Here is a 13460-nt window from a genome sequence, read left to right as displayed (position 1 = left end):
CTCAATGGATGCAAATGTAAGATGGTTGTTTGGAGGGACATTTTTGTCCAAACCACTTTCATAAGGCAGGTTTTTGTCGGTGCTTGATCATTTATTTATTTTGTGGTCTAAAAGCATCTAACCTTTTCTTGCCAAGCTGAATCTAGCAGGGTAGCTGGGGGTGTGGTAATTCAGAATTGGATGCAATTTTGATATTCATTTTGGCATTAAATTGAGGCTCCACTAAGACTGAACACAAACAAGGACAGTCTGGGCCCTCTTTTTGGCTTTAGTTGGTTTTGGTGCACATGCAGGCCTCTTTAAAGTTCCACAAACCCCATAAAGGAAAGACTGCTTGACTTTTGTAAACATTTGAAGAAATTGCTCAACCAGTACATCTTTTTGCTTACTATTTAGTACCAGATTGAATACGTAAACTGTTATTTGCACTTTCACCGTGATTGGAATTAGTATCTGATTCACTTTGGCAGCAACAACATTTCAAATGACCAACGGCGACCGCATGCTAAGTGTATTCTGAGAGACGAGGAACACTTTGTGAGGATGGGCCAGAAACTCACCAGAAAATGTTGCCGACGCTGAATTTCACAAACAAGCAAGTCACACAATGCATAATTGCACTTCAAAGTCTCCACCTTCCGCACAACAACATAAATGTCCTCTTAAGAGAACCCAACTGAACCTACAGCCCACGATAGAGCTGTAAGGATGTCGGCAGGGACCAACAATGAACTACAAAGGAACTGCTTAAAGGTCTGTGCTTGTGCCCAAAGCCTTGTTTTTCTAATTATAAGGTGATGAATTTCTGGATAAACATGTATTAAGAGCTTGTATTAAAATATTTGTCAAGGGAACACATTGTGCAAACTTAGTAAGTCAATACATGTGAATATTACAGAAATGCAGCAGCTGTGTGCATGTTCACACTCAACTGAAATTCCTCAACCTTGAGCTAAAGCAAAACAAAAAAAGGAAAGCCATAATTATTTTCTTATCTTTTGTAGCTATGTCATTGGTTGGAAAACTAACAACTAAACTAGGTAAACATTGGAAGCCACTAAACTTAAATTGCCTATAACTCCACTTTATTGATGGACTGATCTCTGTTTCTTTATGCAATACCATCAGCTGGTAGAATCATAATGGGTATATTGAACTAATTATGGCTCTAAAATAACCAGCCAACAGTGGTGTAAACATATATCAGAAATAACTTTACCTTGATGCAATCCATGCTTAAATCATACTGTAATCATAAAGGAGTGGCAGTAGATTATAAATATAACTATTGTGTAAAGACATGACATTTAAAGAGACTGTTAAACAATATCCTGGTCACGTGAAACCTTTTAGTGCAAGGACAGGATGGTGCACACATATGTAAGTGTCAGCTGGGGAAAAGAGAACATGTCAGCATAATTCATGTGCTGAGTGGTGTTGACACAATTCAGTGAGCAGTTACTGCTGAGTGCTGTTTCTGACTGATCAAAACCTTTCTTACTGCTTTTCCTTCTCTTGAGTTCCATTTACCTAAAAGTTATTGTTGCGAAACAGAGACCCTCTATATGATTTCATATTTTGTTGATCACATTGTATATATGTTGACCACTGAGTGTCTATAAGAAAAACGTACCATTGTGCATTCTTTATAGCTTTAGATAAGCGTGATTTTCTGTCAACTAGAATCATGATATTAAACTTTAAGATACGATTTGAGCCCTTAATGAATGGAATAACTGAAATATTTTGTAGGCAGATGTATTTGTTGCCCTCTTCCTTTCTTCCTATCTGTCCTGATTCAGGATGCCCTTTGACCTGTCTGAAAATTATCAAAACCAATTTAAACAGAGCAGAATGAATACCACTCATTCCAGACCCTGGTATCTACTTCTGAGCCTTTCCTGAGCGAAGATGTCCATATCACATCTACCTCGGACAAATAAAAGGCTACTTTAAGTGATCTTTTTTTTTAAGGTTGTTGAACTACCAGTATTAAAGGTGGGGTCGGTAATTTCGGAGAAACCAGCTCGAGTGCGCTAGAATTTGAAAATACACAACCGGAGAACATCTGCCACTTCCTTACGGAGCCCCTCCTCCAACACACACGAACGTGCTCATGACCAATGAGGGCACGAGATAAGTTTGTGCACAGATGGAAGGCTGACAGGCAGGGAGGCCATCCAATTATTTTAGCCGGGCCGGCTAAGATGATTGGTCGTGCTTTTTACAGTATTACGGCTTCCACAGATGACATTTTTTTATGGATTTTTTGTCAAAGCACTTAAGATATGCATTGCTATCGGGATGTTAAGAGCATTCAATGGAATATAACAAAAAGTGTATCTCGAGCCGGATTCTCAAACTTACCTACCTAAATGAATAATTCAACAAGATAAGTCTTTAGGGCTTTACCATTTGTAGCAAGGGAGAACTTTGATCTATGTTTTCTTAACAAACAAACAGCTATTAACCACGAGCTGATGAAAAGGCTGAAGGTCTATACTTGTGTGCAGCCTCAACGCTGCAGTATCTGTTACTGTCTTGTTGGAATTGCATACCTCTGGCCTAAAGGAAGGGATCAGAGAAATGTCTGCTGAACGTTTCAACCCTTGAAAGCGATCACTGCCTAAAGAAGAATCTTCTTTAAAAAGGGGTTGATTTAGGGTGCGGACAATAGCCAGACAGAGCAGTGAGCTGTGTGATGATGTCTCCTATAGACAGTGTACACAAAGACTTTGAGTGACAGCTGGGTTTTCTCAGTGGATAAACTCAGTGTTTTCCCCTTTAGCTGTAAACATGCTTAAAAATGTCAACAAGGCTATTGGGTTTCAGGATGTGTGATGCTGCACAGAGCTGACATGCAGTCTTTGAAAGGAAGCCTTGAATGCTATTAGCTAACAATCAATGCACCTACCGCAAACATTTTCATCTGCATGTATTATACTAAATAAATATCAATTCAAGACCGTTCTGTCACCAAGAAGGTTTCTTATTTATTTTTTAAACATAGTCGTTTTGAATTGGCTTATTTGGATATAGCATATGAACATACAGTAGGTATTGTCATAGATGAAAACGGTTTAAAGTGTCAGACCATTTGATTTAAAAGCTTTTTATGATTGAGTTTCATACATGTGACCACGAGCACACAGACTTAGAACACTCACTTCTCTCCTGGTACAGTACACTGTGTTCCTGCACTTTATGGCTGGGAATACACATGCGAGAATTCACACACAGTTATAATGGTTAAGTTACACAAGCATTTCCTTTTAAAGCCACAGCATTCTGCCTTACATCGTGAAGAACGAGCACACATGAATAGATGATAAATGAGTGACAGGAGGCTGTAATTAGATCCTGTCATAATTCTTTGACCCACTTTTCCACTTTTGCCTCTTTCATGTGGGACAGGGAGCTATGTGGCAACAGCCTGAAACATCCTGCTGGATATTTATCACCTGGTGCTCTGTACTTCAAGAGAGAGGTTAGGTCACAGGGCCCTGACCTCTATTTTCAATGGGAAAATGATCTGACGACTTTTAACAAGAAGCTCACCAGCACCTGTTCTAACTTGGAAGTTGCTGAGTTATCAAACGTAATGCAGCGAACATCATGTCAACTGTGAACTTTAAAAATTATCTCACCTGACTAATCCAGACTAAAGACTTTTCTTTTTGCCGCTGCTTTTAATTGAACTATTCATATCTTAGACTGCACTGTAACTTTTATCCATGTATTTTTTCTTTTAATGTTTATTTTATAAGCTTTTCTTTTTAATGACTGATTTTAAATGCCATTTTCTTAATGTCTTTCATTTTTTGTAAAGCACTTTGAATTGCCTTGTGTTGAAAAGTGCTATATAAATAAACTTGCCTTGCCTGACTTTAAAAAATGTTGAAGCGGCCTGACCTTGGCCATCTGAGGCCAACCATCCTATAAGTGCAGCACTGTTAATCCACTTTCTTTGCTGCTGCTCTTGTATGATAGAGGGCTATCTGTATTATTTAAAAGCAAGATAGCCAGGGAGTTGGACGTCTATTCTGATGCACTCAGTCCTGCAGTTATACATGGGCAGAACCTTTTTTCAAGCCTCTGTGGCAGAGGCAGGTAAGAAATAAGTCTTATATGCATATACATGCACATTTACTGGTACTAAAATACCTGACAGCACATAAAGCACAGGAAAACCAAAGTATGACCCAAATCTCACAATTATCCTCTTAAAAAGAAACATCGGAACTAGTTATTGCCTATTTCGCCTATTGCTTGGATGCAGCATCCCATCAGATCCAAGACAAACTAAATACTGATCTTATTTGTTGGAATCACTGTTGCAGCTTCCTTTTGCTTTCTAATACGATGACAATGCAGTTTCCCCGCCCTGTTCTGAATCTCAAACTCCACATGCATGGACTAAACTACAACTGAGGGAAGTGGAATAAAATCACACATCCACATACAAATCAGAGTCAAACAAACATGTTCTGTGCAGACATACACCGGTGTCAGTCAGTAGCACTCACCTGCTTGATGACTCTCTCGAGTAGGCTTGCCGAGTTTATCTATGGCTTTAAAGGTGGAGGACTTTATGTGGTCACTGAAGGACTTCTGCAGCAGCAGCAGCCTCATAGAGCGAGACATGCCGTTTAGCATCCACCCAAATGTATCTACGTCAGACCTTGTCTCTACACCTGCTCCGGATCAGATCGATTATTTAGCGTTCCTGTCCTGTCAATCACACAGCTCCTATTTGTTTTAAAGCTCGGTTAAAGCATTCAATCATAACCTGACTAGTTTCTCCATCATCTGTAGTGGTCTAGGTTCTGCCTCCTTCTCTTTCTCACTCTGTCTTCCAGTCTGGACTGAACACTCCCGTCTGCTGCAGTAGCATCAGTGCGGTAGCTGCTGGGGCTCATCCAGCTTGTGCTGCAATGCTCTCATATTCTATTCTGCCTGTGTGTGCGCGTGTGTATGTGTGGGTATATATGTGTGTAAGCGTGAGTAAGTGCTTTCTGACACGAGCTCCAGCACTCTCTGTGAATATCTAAGCGGTTTATAGTCACGACTTCCATCTTCATCTCTATCTCCTCGTCTTTTTTTATTTATTTTTAATCTTGCATCTTTTTCTGTCTCTTTCCTCTGTCACCTTCCTCCTCTCATCTCCTCTGTTTACACCTGCCCTTCCCTGTCTAGACAGAGCGCATCAATGCCAGTCACATAACCCGTTGCCAAGGCAGCCTCTTATTATAAAGATTCACTTGTCCTTGCGGCAGCTAAAGACAACACAGAAGTCGAACCAAAAGACAGGAAGTGATGATGAAGGAATGCTAAATCACGTTTGAGTCACCCAGAAAGAGCTGCAGGATCACTGGATGGTTTCCAGAAACTGTTGAAAACATTTTGGGGTGTAAAGCTGGGCGAGAAAATAAAATGCCACAATATTTATAATCTAATAAATCATGAAGTCTATTGCAGACTGGACTACTGATGCTTTCAGAAAATATTTACGTGTGGACTTTTTATATACAGTATATAATAGTTACGTGGTTTAAAATAGTGGGTAAAGGCATATAATAGAACAGCTTAAAAAGTCTGGCAAATTCTGAAAATAACATCACTGTACTGTAATGCAGGCTTCAAACCAGGAAAATACACTCATCAGTATTAAAATATCAGAAATCTAATAAAATATCTTGTCTCCTATCACGATAGACCATCAATATGGCCCTGCCCGATAGAGATATGTCCCAAAAGGAAACTGAGCTGGGGTTTTAAACTGTGCTCTCACTGGTTCCTCCAGCACCACAGAATCCTCTCAGTTATTCCCCAAAGACAATAGTCCCTTTCCTCATCCAATCAGCCATGGTAAAGGGTCCGACTCTTCTTACTGTAAATACATTGTGGTAGGAATAGAGTATGCAGTGCACACTTTCAAACACAGGCTCACAAACACACAAAAAATCCATTAATTATCTAGAAATCTTTAGGTATGTCCTGTAAACCTTATGTAACAAACATAAGCTACTGAGGAGGACAAAAACAACTCGATGGAATCCACTACGTAGACTGCTGCTGTGATCGGATTATGCTGATTTGGCCTCTATTAAGCAAGCCCAGCTCCCTAGCGTCTACGAAGAAGCTTAGTCATTGGCTACTTACTGTGTAAAAAACAGCCACTTCAATATCTAGACTGAGAGATAACGTCATTTGCTCTAATACACATGAATACATCTTACATTATAACAAAGACGTTTTATAAACGGTGAGATGATTTCTTAGCTTTGATTCAAGTCAATATTTGGTACAATCAAGAGGAGACACACGTTGTGTTTTCACCAAACAACAGTTCCAGTATCACAAAATGCATTTTTTAAGTCCAAAATAATTAGCTGACAGGGTAATGTTTTATTTTGTGCAATGAAGTAGCCAGAATTTACCGAATTTAAAAATACTCTATGTGTGTGCGACTGTGCGTTCATACAGTATGTGCGTGTAGCAGTGAGCCGTATGAGCTGTTCAGATTGCCCTTCATTACATTCCACACTAAGCTCACACTTGAGAAAGTCAACCAGTCGTGCTAATTGCTCCAGCAAGTGAAGGTAATGTACCCAGCATTGGCTTATTGCACCCTGCTGATAGCATTGTGCTCATCGCGGCCAATTGACTCTATGGCCTCCTGAGGTTTGCTGAGACTGATAAGGATTAGATTCCTGCGTCTTTGCTTTTTCACCACCCTGTCGTCTGCGCTTCTTCAATGGTGGACTCGCCTCTTTAGAAAGGTTGTAAATGGGGATCAAGATGGGATACAGAAAAACAAACAGCCCAAAAAGGTATCACATTTGTAGTATCCTCTTTCACACCTGTTCTACTCGCATGACATCTGAATCAGATTATGTGTTTTATGCATCCGTGAGTATGTGCGTATCTCAAGACACGCAAGCATCTGGGTCAGTCTTCGTATCACAACAACATATCAGTGTACTTTCCCTCTCACTGTCTGCTGTACCTGTGATAAGGGGGCAAAACACAGACTGTAACTTGGATATGAGGGGAAATGTCCTGAAGGGTGGAGAACGGGGGGAGAGGGAAAAACAATGGAGTTCTCATACCTCAGGAAGGAAAGTCTGGCCAAACAAAGGTGCAACGTGACAGGAGTGTGTACCTACATCAAACTCCACGAAACAGAGGCTGGAGAGCGCTACCTGCCAAAACACACTGACCTAGAAATGAAGATAGAGGAGGTGAAATATGACGGCAGGTGGGTTGTTTCTGGGAGAACTTCCAACAGTGTATATAAACGGTATGTGAGAATCTTATCAAAATGTCTGCGAAAAACAAATACTTCTTTACAGTACGGCCAAAAATGTGTTGGTATGCTGAAGCATGTATGTGTGTGTGTGTGTGTGTGTGTGTGTGTGTGTGTGTGTGTGTGTGTGTGTGTGTGTGTGTGTGTGTGTGTGTGTGTGTGTGTGTGTGTGTGTGTGTGTGTGTGTGTCTGAGTTTGACTGTATTTGTGTGGAAATCTCTTTGATGTGACCATCTGCTTGAAGTCTTACTCTATACTATCAAACCTAAACTCCCTCACTGCCCTACTTTAACATTACTCCATCCTGACAGTCTAATACCTTCATAAGTGTGCCAGGTAGATCAAGAACCAAACACAATGCTTACAATAAGATGTCAGCCAACCAGACATCTCAAAATATCAAAACACAATAGTGACTATATATAGCTTATCCAAACAATCCACATCTCTTGCATGTTGTAATGTAGACAATCGCTCGCCCAGCCCGCAGGCGAGGGGTATAAACCAGAGCCTGCTGAGCCAGGACTGATTAGTTAGTGTGGGGACGGCGTGGGCATCTCACACCGTCAACACTGAGAGATTTACAGTCCCTTGTTTACAGATTAAAGTACTTACCAGTTCATGTCAGAGGAAGCATTAGTTCAGGTCGGTAATAAACAAAAAAATTAAACTATAAAATGGAAATCACAAGAGAAAGGAGAAACCTGTGCAGAAAAAAAGCATTCCTTGTTTGCTTGGTAAGCTCCAGACACATTTATCCCTGTAGTTTGGAATGCTAATCTACTCAGGGAAGGATGTTTATGTAACAAATAACACTGAACAACAATTTAAAGAAAACCTACATGTATTAATATATGTACAGGCCACATGATTTATAATGGTGTGCCGATAACCAAAACAAAATGCAAAATTACATATTTGTTTTAAGTGTTTGTATTGAAAATAAATTGAATATAATTTGAAGTTTAATAGCAATAAAGCAGCACATTGAAAGCCCAGTAAGCAAAACCCCAGAAAACCCAGTCGTAGCTCAAGAGAAATTAAATATATATTTGAGGTTTCCCATTTATATTGTAAAAACCCTTGCAAATCAGCACCTGGATCTAAAGGACAAAACAAATCAATCATCCATGCAGTTACTCATTGAAGATGTCTTGTATACAAAGGAAACACATGGTGGCTTATTCCATCTATAAGACGTACTACACGGTTTTCATTCTCAGTGGGTGATTAAACGCATTCCAATCTGTAGAAAAATAAAGCTAAAGTAAGAATAATGACGCAAGCCGTTTAAAGGCTGCTTTCTTTGGTATTGGGGACTTTTGTTGTTGTAACTGGGAGTTCAGCAAGCTGACTTCCTGTTGTAAATTCCCCTTCATGCAGTGGCTTCCTGTTAAGAGTAACATAGCTAGGAAGATGGATTCCCCCAAATATAGGTCTCAACAATTATAAAGAAGCAAAGAGGTTTCTAAGTTTGGACTCAAATCAATTGCTGAGATGATGGAAACTAAGTGTGACACTTATTGTGATGATGAATCAAATCAAAGTTTGAATAAAAAGAAGCCCACGACAAAACACTGTCAAAACTCTTACTATTTCAAACTTTGTGTAATTCTAAATAGGGCTTTAATAAATTACAAATTAATTGAAATTGCTATACGGACCAGTGCAATAACCAAATTGAGTTGCAATATTTGTATGTGTCAAAATATCCTTTTGAAAGTATTGATGTGCTTTAATGATGTCCCGGATACAAATTCTACAAGTTTACGAAAAAAGTATTTGCATGGTACAGATCAAACTATGATCATTATAATATATGTTCCAATTAATTGAGAAAAATGATTCAAGAATAATCCTTCCCACGTGAATTATGTCATCATTGCAGCATCAGTCGAAAAATAATCTCAACAGCATCTGTTTATCAATATGTGGCATCAAGCATTATAAAAGTATAACGATGTTCTCAGGGCAACAGCTTCATATTCAGTTGGAAGTGTGAAATGTAAATTAAATGAACTCTCCACACAGGAAGTGAGGGAGAGAGTGTGTCAAATGGGACAGGAGAGGAGGGGCTATTTGGGGGGAGGTGTTGATGCTGGCATAGACTGAGGAGGGGGAGGGGGGCTAGGAATGTGACCTTGCACAATCGCAGCGACTCCTGTACTGTGTATGGAGGGGTTGCAAAAAGGTGGGATAAGCCAGATTCAATCAAAGAGCAACTAACAGGGACTACTGTAACACCAGTCATGAGCTTTATTGACTTGGCTCCGGGCAAAGGGACCTTCATTAGAGCTGTCAAAGAACCTTCAGATGAGAGCAATGTCCTCAAAGGGCGTGTTGCTGCAGGGTATAAACAAGGAGAAAGGAGCGCGGGTCACAACTTAGGAAAGCAAGTCTTTTAGTATGAATGCTGAAATGAATTGATCTGTGACAGTCTCTAAATTAAGTGGAAATTGGTGTGGAAATAGGCCCACTAAGAGGATTGATAAAGCAAAAAGCTCGATCACAAGATCTCTGGATAAACGGGAATCTCAGACACCATCTGTTGCTGAAAAGACTGTTTGTTGTTTACGCTGGTAATCAAGTATATATCCAACATTCTTCAATAAACAATCAGTTTGACATTTAAGGAAATACTCTTAGAGTAAGATGAGAAGATTAAGAGCACTCTCATGTCTGCAAGCCAAATGTTGAAAGGATGATTATCTTGGCTTAGCATCGACTGGAGCCAGGCAAAACAGCTGGCCTGGCTAGCACCATAGTTGTGTTTTCTACACTGTTTGTATATCAATCAAACAAACTAAGCACAGCTTGTATTTCCAAAATGTTGACATTTAAAGTCATTTTAAATGATATATTTCCTTTGGGGACACAGATTTGAGTTGTTTTCTGGTTATTTAAAAGATGAGTAATGGTCAAGCTGATGCACCAACAAAGGGACCTTTCAAAGTGTGTAATACGATGACAACAACTGGGATATCCAGAGGGCAACACCCAGGCCACACGTCACTTTGTGTATGTGATCAGTAAAAACACAGCTGCATTTAGCATCAGCTTTAAATACCAGTAACACAACCTTGTTACTGGACTTCCAAGAAGGGAAGGGTGGTGAGTAGAAGGGAAATGAGGGATAAAAGAGCGAAGGAAAAAAAAAAGGAGAGCCAGACAGACAGAAATGATGAGACAACTTGTTCCCAGGAACCACCAAATACCTAGTCTCGGAGTACGCCTCCCATACAGTACCCCTCTGAGGGTGCTACACCACTTCCTTTTTCCTCAGTTTTCTTTTCCTCCACCTACATTCTAGCCTAGTACTGTAGACTATGAGGCCAAGAGTCCAGGTAAAAGGTCAGGACTGAAAACTGCTGCTGGTTGGAAGTCCATCATTGTGTTCTGTTCATGTATTCCCACTGCGTTATATTTAGATCAGGAAGGCGCAGCCTGGTGCCTCTAACCTCAGCCACAATCAGGGAGAAAAAACCATATACCATTTTAGAACCAGGAATCGCTGTGAGCTGTTAACAAGCTCCAACACTGGTGGCAGAGAGAGAACTAGAAAGAGACACACAAGAGAGAGTTACACCTTCAGTTTCCCACATGTTTCTGTTGCGAGTTGAGAAAGTAATCTCTTGATGTCAATTGTTTCCTGTAGCTTCAGCAAAACCAGTATCATTTTAACAGTTCAGGGAAATAATCTGTAATCAATAATCATTGTATATCACTAAGCCAAACAACATTGCAGGATTTATTTATAAGTGTTTATGACATTTGACAACTGAAGACCATGTCAATAACTTTTTATTAATACACAGTTGGCCGTGTAAAGTTGAACTAGAATTACAAACTTGTGGTTGTATGCCTACACCAAACTTTTAGGTTGCTGTTCCTATCATCCACCTCCCGCATCAGAAGTAGAGGTGAACCAACAGGGTCAAGTGTTTGGCTTGTTTGGTAGGACAACCGAAATTCAATCAATAATAAATCGATGTGAAATGTCTCAATGTCATGTATTGAGTCAATCCTGTATTTTTATCCACCACAGAGTAAAGCATTAAATGAATATGAACACGTTTCCTATCTTTTCTCCTAATCTGTCCTCTCTCTTTCTCACACACAAGGTAAACCTGTCAGCGTCCAGGATGAGAGGATGTGAGGTCACAGAGCTAAACAAGCTGCCTCTGAAGATAAGCACTGACTGATTTCAAGACAGGTAATTAGTGAAACACTAATTACCTCCATATGAATCTGCCTACACGTTTACCACATTTAGTATGTTCAAGCTTAAGACATCATTTGAAAGCTCAATAACTTTTCTTTCCCAAACCTTTCTTATTGTATGAAACAAAGAAGAAAATAAGAAATGTGTAGTTTTCTCTTTTGCTTTATGGACCTCTCTATTGTCCATCAGTTTCCTCAATATGAACAGCCATGACTTTTCCACAATAGACTTGAGAATGGTGACATTGAGACGCCTAGCTTCTAAGGAGTTCATTGGAACATATCTATAATCATGTTTACATCAGCCTCTACCATCATACAGTGTAAATATATGCTTTTTAAATCTGCCAAACCAACTACTTAAGTTTGATTTCAATATCGTACATGTGTATCAACTCACCCAGCACATTACATGCATCATCTCCTCGACCATGCCCAACCGATGATAAAGATCGTCATGCAAACTTGATGCATGACGGTCCTAATCATCTCCAGATGCTATGAAGTATGGAATAAGTTATGTCATTGCCATTCCAGTGCATGAGCACGCTGCAGGCCTCGTGGGGCTTAGGCTGCGTCACAGGAGCTCCATAAAAACACTTCGAAACAACAGGTTGTCAGTTGTAACTGCATGTAGACACATCCTCTTCGTGCTCAGGAGAGCCGTGACACTGACCACTCACCAAGGTACACCCAGCGCCGCAGGGAGGTCATCAACTGAGCCATTACAGAGCATCGGCTGTGGATACTTCTTGTTGATCACTGGTGTGCTTCCGTTGTCACAGAGATAGCAAAATTAACCATGAATGAGCTGTCTTTCATGGCAGAGCAGCAGGAGCCTTAAGGGCATGGCGTGTGATGTAACACTGCAACAAATGTGTCATTCCCAGGGGCTTAAATGTTGGAGATACAGAGGGGGCTTTGAAGTGTCTCAATGAACACTGGGCTTTGTACTTCATCAAGTCCCCCAAAAGTCAGCCAACTCCCAATCGTACTACCCCCCCTCCCCCACCACCACCATCCAGAGTCCTGGGTTCCATCACACAGGCCCAGAGACGAAGGTTACATAACTTGCTTACAGGAAGTCAGACTGATTTAAATGAAGAAAAATGACCATGAACATTTGAGTCCTTTGAAGTAGGCGCAGTGCGTTTTTTGCAAGCTTAAGCACGCTTGTTAAAAAAGTTTAGAGTATGCCAAAAGGTAGTGCTCAAAGATGCGCGCACGCACACGCACGCACGCACACGCACACACACACACACACACACACACACACACACACACACACACACACACACACACACACACACACACACACACACACACACACACACACACACACACACACACACACACACACACACACACACACACACACACACACACAGCTTCTGCACATTTCCTATGACATGTTTTCAGCAAGAGGCGGTAATTAGAGTGAGAGACAGAGCGAGAGTGGGTGAGGACTCCCAGCAGGATTTGAGAGAGGGGGGGGGAGATGAATGCCTCGTCTCCACGTCGAACCACCTCTCTGGTATTGTTTACCAGTGGACTGACGACACGGGGAGGTGTTTAATGAAGACTGCTCCCCTGCTGACTGTCTGAAAGTAGCTCTGTCCATCCATAGCTTCCTGATGACCCTGTGCATTATCGGCAGACAGCTGACCAAGAGGTCGCAGCCAATAAAGCGGGGCCAGTCTCTACACAGTGGGTGTGTTCTCACAGTCAATTGCTATTTATCAGAAGGATGTCAGGTGAAGATTTATAACTGTAAGCTGACAAACGATACCCAAGTCAAGTCATAAAAGCATGTGTGTATTTGGATGGACACATTTTAGTACAAATTCGTAGTCGTTTTCGATATAAGAATATTCTTTTGATCACTGGAACATCTCAAGAAAAGGTAAGTTCAAGATGAGGCCAAAAGGTA

The 13460-nt window shown here is 40.6% G+C and overlaps 1 protein-coding gene across 2 annotated transcripts in view; it reads right to left on the bottom strand.

Annotated features, from left to right (window-relative positions):
* Positions 1–13460, bottom strand: part of dlc1 (DLC1 Rho GTPase activating protein) — a 90432-nt gene that overhangs the window by 46580 nt on the left and 30392 nt on the right. The gene's annotated exons all lie outside the window — the stretch shown is intronic.

Source organism: Pseudochaenichthys georgianus, chromosome 1 (assembly GCF_902827115.2).
Source record: "Pseudochaenichthys georgianus chromosome 1, fPseGeo1.2, whole genome shotgun sequence".
NCBI lineage: Eukaryota > Metazoa > Chordata > Actinopteri > Perciformes > Channichthyidae > Pseudochaenichthys > Pseudochaenichthys georgianus.
The sequence above is the reverse complement of the archived record's forward strand: the minus strand, read 5'-3'. Positions and strand labels throughout refer to the sequence as shown.